Below are 7,431 nucleotides of genomic sequence, written 5' to 3'. Positions count from 1 at the left end.
CGAGCCATCTCCTGATCCTCAATAAGAGAGTGTGTTGGAAGTTCTTGAGGATATTCCTACTCATATCCAGTTATCAGAAATTGATACTTCCACTTCTAGTTTTGAAGAATTCATGAGGCAATCTTCATGCCCATTGGTAACTGAGCAAACAGTGGTCGCTGTCCAAACAGATATTCCTCCCATGATGACCACAGTGATTCAAACAGAAATTGCTTCTCCTTTGCCTATGACTGCTACTGGAGGGGAGTTGATGACTTTGCCTCCATGACTTAGTTCTTTTACCCCAAAAAGGAAGAAGCAAGAAATCTCACCTGATGCCTTTGATTACCAGCAACTGAAACAATCCAGATCCAAAGTTGCTAAGAAGGCCAAGACTATCTCTAGAGTAACTATTGACAACAACAAGATGACGGTAGCTGAAATTGTGGAACCTATTGCAGATAAGCCACTTGAAGAAATGTCAGCTGCCGATTATAAGGTTACAAGGATAGAGTTGGGAAAACAGATGCATGAGGTCATTAAACATGATGCTCAGTTTTCTGTTGCTTCGCTGGTGCAAAGGTGTGATGAGCTTCTAGCAAAGAAAGACAAGCTAGAAGAGGAAAACCGACAACTTATGGTAGCCGTTCATAAAATTACAAAACCTACTGCTGAAGGGAGTAACTTCATAGGTTGTTCTGCTTCCCAAGAATCAATTCATGGAGTGGAAAGGGCTGCACAAAAGGTACAAGCACTGGATTCCTGGGTTGATCAACTTCATGATCTATGTGCACAGGTAATTAAATACATTTTTCAGATGTTGTCTAAGTTAGAGGCCATTGAGGAGAAACTAGATCAGACTTTTGATACTTTCAAAAAGAATCTGGAACGTGTTGAAGAATGTTTGACAATCTGGCATACCATGCCCCAACAACAGCTGAGTGTTCTACAAGAGCACACCATCATCTCTTCCAGGGTCATGTACTTGGAATTTGAAGAACTCTTGAAAAACAAGGCCCTTGTTCTTAAATCCCTCATTGAGGAGATCGATGATGCAAAGAGATTCCGGGGTGAAGTTTTTCGAGATATTGTCTCACATTATGAAAGGGCCTCTTGCAACATAGTAAGTCATGATGGAGAGCTGATTCTAGAAGAAGAAGTTCTTGCTGATTTACCAATGAGGATTCATAATGAATGGAGGAGTGACAATTCACGGCCGCTTCAATTCAGACATTGATTGAACACCAAGTCTTTCCGCATGAAATCCAGTCTATCTTGGATAAAAACAATTCTGCGCTCTTCCGATGTCATGACACTATTGTGAAGACCATGGTTGTTGCCAAGAACACCCATGAACCGAATCCCGAGGAACTACAAACGAGCATCCAAAAATTTCAAGGATTTGTGTCTTCACAAAATTCAACTTAAGTGTTTTTCAACACTTAGTTGAATTTTCCCTCTTTTGTAATCCTTAGTTGTAATTTTGTTTTGACAAGTTACATGTAAAAGTATTTAAAAAAAAATGCAAATTACACATTACTTGCACTTTTGTAATTATATGTAAAGCAACTACAAGTTGTGTCCGATTAGGACTGTAGTTGGAATAAGTCTTAGGTAGTTAATGAAGTCTTAGTTAGTTATTGAATAAGTCTTGGTGGTTAAGGGAATCTCTCAAGTTAGTTAGGATCCTCCCACATTTTTCTCAAGGCTCCTCTTCTATAAATACTTGAGGGGTCTATTGTAATAGAGATCTTTTTGGAAAGCAAGCAAAAACTCTGCCAAATTTACAGCAAGAAGTCTTTGAGCTTATGTATGTGAATTGAAAGTTTTTGAAGAATAATAAAGAAGGAGTACTCAAGTTTTGAATCTTTGAGCTACATGTTTGAGTTTGAATCTTTTTATTTCTTCCATGCAAATTGTTTCTAAAATGAGCTTAGTCTAATCTAATTTGAAGTCTTTGAGTTGCAAGTAGAGAAGATTAATTAAAATAGGAAAATCTCTAGAAGGAGCAGCAAGTCTTTGAGCTTGTATCTATTTTTGAGGAAAAAATATTGTTTGATAAGAAATAGCAGCAAGTTTTTGAGCTTGCATTAGTTCTTATCTTTGTGTTGAAAGAATAGATTATTCCAGTCTTTGAGCTGTTGTCGTTTATTCGTTGTAAAATTTAGTATAGAAAAGGGTAGATAGGACTTCACATAATCAAGTCTTTGAGCTTGATATTGCTGTCCCGTTCCGAAGGAAGTGACGGAAGTCTTTACGCTTTCAGGAAACTTCATTTCCTTTCTCTCATTTCACTTGAAAGTGGTAACTGTTGTTCATATTCAATCGCTATCCTTTTCTGTGAAGAGAAAAAGATATTGTCTTTTTTGAAAAAAGAAGAAAGATTGTTGTCCCATCCTATTTTATTTTCAAAGTTGTAGTTAGATAGGGGGAGCCTTCCCTTAATTAGGAGAGATTTTACTCATGTGCTGTGGTTGAAACCACAATTTTGTATATTTCCCCAAGTGTACAAAATTTTCAACCAACAGGATGGATCATGGTGGATATTATGCAGATTTAATATCCATGGATATGCCATGATGAGTTATGGTAGACATCATGATGTTAGTACACATACCATAACTAGGATATTTAAATATCATGCTGACTTGATATTTAATATACTCCTTGATATCACGAGTAGTGTGATATCTAAACTTGTTCATACTTAGTTAATCTTCCCTAGCTAAGAGGGAGTGTTGAAGATATTGTAGCTATGGTCAAATTACTGAGATCTATATATATATATATATATATGTGAACATATGCCTTGCATGTATTCACATGTATATATACAAACTGAAGCACAAACCATACCGATGTAAGACTTGGATAAATATCTTCACATCTAAGATGAACTTGAGACATATATGAATCAATATCAAATGTTAAGTGTTGGAGATGCGATTGAATTATAGTTCGATCTATGTTTGTATTGTTAACATACTAATAGTTAGTTGGTACTTACTAACTAACCATATTCATATGATTTGGGTTAGTTAGTAATTACTAACTAACCATTAAGACATACCGTTGGATATTGAAGAGACATAACCGATCATGGATCGATTCTACAATTCATATATAGCCTCATTCGATGGAAGAATGCAATCATCGAAATTGATAAATGACTTGTATTCTTCAGCAGAAATAATCCCAACGACTCATATATTCATAAGATATAGTTCGACATTATATATTCATTTGATATTGCAGATTGATAACAATATCCAAGGCATTCTATATCGTAAATCAACATCATATTAAGGGCAGTTTATACTGCAGATTGAATATATATTTTCAAGTGCTGGGCATTCACTATTAGTGAATTAATCATCATATCAGACATTACTATATACTTACCTGGGAGAGGTCTATCGGTGATCAAGGTGGACTTGAGCAATATTATATATCAGGCACTACTTCATATCAGTCAAAGTACAAATAAGTAACTGATTCTATACTAGTTGCGAATCATCTACTACATTCTTTGATATTAGATTCTAAAGATATCTTTACATACCTATGATTTTTCTTTCTCTACTTGAGTCTAAAGAAGTTAAAAAACTGAATTTAAAGATACTTACCTGCAAATAGAAGACTGAATTTGATTTATTTCACATCTATCTATATCTATAATAAGTTCAATTTGCATTAACAATATTTACTCTTGATTGGCATCTTTATCATGTGCCCTGTGAAATCAACTTCTATCCTCTGTCGCCTGGCTCTTTCGTGAGGTCATAGTCATGAGGTTCTTGCTTCTATATTTGCATTATAATATTGAACCGCTGTAAAGTTTTGTAAAGAAAACATCCCTATCCTTTTGTAATATATGCTGCACACTTTGATATAGATTTTCTATATATATATATATATTTTAGTTTATCATTTTGGCATTGTTGTCAAAGGGGGAGTAATAATATGTATGTGTGTTTTTGAAAATTTTGTATTTATGCATGCATTAAGGGGGAATATTGCATTAAAGGGGGTTATGAGCACATGTGTAAATATGTTGTGTATGCACACTTAGCGGTATTGTATTACTCTAATATTTTCTAAGTGTTGCCATCAATACCAAAGGGGGAGATTGTTGGCTTGATGATGATTGTAATGTATTTATCACTTGTTGTCATTGATGAAACACTCTCTCACACACATATGATTTCATTGACTACCGGTGTAATTTCAATTGGTTTACACTATCAACTGGTATGTTTAAGGTTTATCTCTAACCGGTACTTTGTGTCAACCGGTATGTGCTTAAGAGATAACCTGTGGCTACACTAAGTCGACATCAAAATGAAGATGAAGATGAAAATGGAGATCAAGTGGAAGATTCCAGGACAACGAATCACATATTTTTTTCCAACCGGTATTGACGGTTCTAACCAGTATCTATTTTTGTGATTAGTTACCAACACTGTTTTCTTGGCAGTCATTTTTGTGATGAGCTATGATTACTTGTCTAGATACACTGCACCTAGGAAATTGTGTTTTGATTTCCTTAGGCCGACATAAGATTTGAATATCTATATTAAGACAGCTTAGTGAATCATTTAAAACTGATAATGATAGAGAGGAGATTATGTGAATACTGATATGCATAAAGAGTGAAATCTTTTGTTGAAAAGCGATACGTGTTAAGATGAAGAGCAGTGTTGAATGTACTTAGAATGATCTGATCAAGCAAATATTATGCTACTTAGAATAGATCAAACCATTCTTGTTGTTTTCTGATCATTACAACAAAATCAAATCCCCTAACCGGGTAAGCTCTAACAAGGTGATCCATTAGTTTGGATTCTCAAATCCTCCAGCGAGGTTACTCCTAATAGGGTAGTACTCTTAACAAGGTATAAGCTTCTAATCAAGCTTGAGATCTCTAACAAGATTCAGTCTTAGCAGAGCACTTTGTAAGGCCTTAACCGGCCAATTATCTATTATTGTAGATAGTTAACTTGTGAGTTCCATCTCACCGTGGTTTTTACTTATTTGGGTTTTCCACGTATAAACACGTGTTATGGTGGATGTTTTACTTATTGTGGATGTTGTTATATCATTTTGGATAACATGTATTTTGTTTAAATGCTTGATTAAGTTCATCTACCGGTTAGTGTTTGAAGTAGTATTTTATTTGGTGTCACTGATTCACCCCCCCTCCCCCCCTCTCAGTGCTTTTCAAGTCCATCACTCTAGTGTCAAATAATGCAATATTTTGATGTTATGATTCAAAATTTTTGTATTGCACCCACAGTAGAACATTTGATATGATAAAAATAAGATATTATTTGTTACTTTTCAATATGAACACAATGCAAAATTACTATTGATTATTTGTTCAAAACTTAACCTACTTAAAACGATTTTTTTCTTTTAAGTGGAAAATTTGTTTATGGCCTTATTTGAGATTTGTTTGTCTGATGCAAAACTAAAGATTCCCTAATAGGATATAAACTTCTCCCGCCTCCAATGACTTTTACTATAGGTTGGATTTTTCCCAAGGCCCATTTTGAAATTTGTTTTTGTTATAAAAGTAAAGATTCCCTAATAGATTATACACTTCTCCTGCTTCTAATGACTTTTACTTTAGGTTAGAGTTTTGTCAAGGAACTTTTTGAAATTTGTTTATCTGTTACAAAATTAAAGACTCATTAATAGCCCTTTCCTTTCTAATTCCATGGGGATTTATTTTTGGTTTACAAACCTTTAATAAAAAAAATTTATAGTTTGTGTTTCGTTGATTTGTTGAACCTGTAATTTTATTTTCCTTTTAACAAATAAATTATAAATTTTATGAGCTAGAAGATTATGGTTTAGTGGTTCAACAATATGACTCGACTATTCTAAAAGGCATGGGTGGAGTGATTGGTTAGGGTAGCTTATTCTTTGCATAAAATTTGTTGGGCAAAAAATAGATTGTCTTGATAGGAAGGATGGTTATTCCTTGAGGTCATGTTTTCTAACAGCCTAAAGAAAGATCAATAAGCCAAGGCCATTCTTTAAGGTTTGTGTCTCTTTTTCTTTGCATTTTTTTTAGTTTATGTTTTATTTAAAGATTTATTAATTTTGATCTCAACACTAAATTTAAAAATCACAATTCTGAAAATAAATTTTAGCCCCCTTCCTTCACCTCACAACATAAGCTTCCTTCCTTTGCATCAACTTCTTCTTGACCCCAACTTGACAGTAAGTAAGACCAATGTAAGACAAACAAACCTTGGGCTGGGTCACGTGGATGCTCTAGACGTATAAATAAAACATAAACCCATTTTCTTAAATGTTTTATGAATATTTAAAAAGCAAGTATGAATTGTTACTAAAATAATGCAAAATCGATAATTATAAATAATCCTCACATAAACCTCCTTCGTTCGCCTCAACTCCTTCCTGACTCCAACTTGACAGTAAGTAAGACCAAGGTAAGGTAGACATGCATTGGGTTGGGTCGTGGGGAATGCCTCTAATTTAAAAAAAACATAAGCCTCTTTCTTAATAGGGCAAGGCCATTTTTTAAGGTTTGTGTCATTTTTTTTTGCATTTTTTTTAGTTTATGTTTTATTTAAAAATTTATTAATTTTGATCTCAACACTAAGTTTAAAAATCACAATTCTGAAAATAAATTTTAGCCCCCCTTCCTTTGCCTTAACTCCTTCTTGACCCCAACTAGGCATTAAATAAGAACAAGGTAAGACAGATGGACCTTAGGCTGGGTCACGGGTATACTCTAAAGGTATAAAAAAACATAAACCCCTTTCGTAAATGTTTTATGAATATTTAAAAAAAAATGAATTGATACTAAAATAATGCACAATCAATAATTATAAATAGCCCTTGCAACATAAGCCCCCTTTGTTAGCCTCAACTTCTTCCCGACCCCAATTTGGTAGTAAGTACAAGGTAAGACAGATAGGTGTTGGGCTGGGTCGTGGGGAGTGCCTCTAATTTAAAAAAACATAAGCCCCCTTCTTAATAGGTCAAGACCATTTTTTAAGGTTTGTGTCTCATTTTTTTTGCATTTTTTTTAGTTTATGTTCTATTTAAGAATTTACTAATTTTGATCCTAACACTAAATTTAAAAATCACAATTCTGAAAATAAATTTTAGCCCCTTCCCTGCAACATAAGCCCCCTTCTTCGACTATGTTAGTTTCTGCATTTCCACAGTTAATTTATCTCTGCTTGTCAATGGTGCGATTTGTGGCTTCTTCAAAGCTACCAATGGATTAAGGCAAGAGGACCCTCTATCCCCGACTCTCTTTGTACTCATGGCAGAGGTTCTTGGGAATTTAATTAAAACAAAGCAATCTGCCAGACATTGGAAAGGTATTCGAGTTCACAGACTGATAGAGCCCATCACCCATTCACAATTTACTGACGACACAATCTTGTTTGGTGAAGCAACAATGAAGGA

This window comes from Cryptomeria japonica, chromosome 8 (genome assembly GCF_030272615.1).
Source record: "Cryptomeria japonica chromosome 8, Sugi_1.0, whole genome shotgun sequence".
NCBI classification, from domain to species: domain Eukaryota; kingdom Viridiplantae; phylum Streptophyta; class Pinopsida; order Cupressales; family Cupressaceae; genus Cryptomeria; species Cryptomeria japonica.
This window is presented reverse-complemented; position numbering follows the sequence as displayed.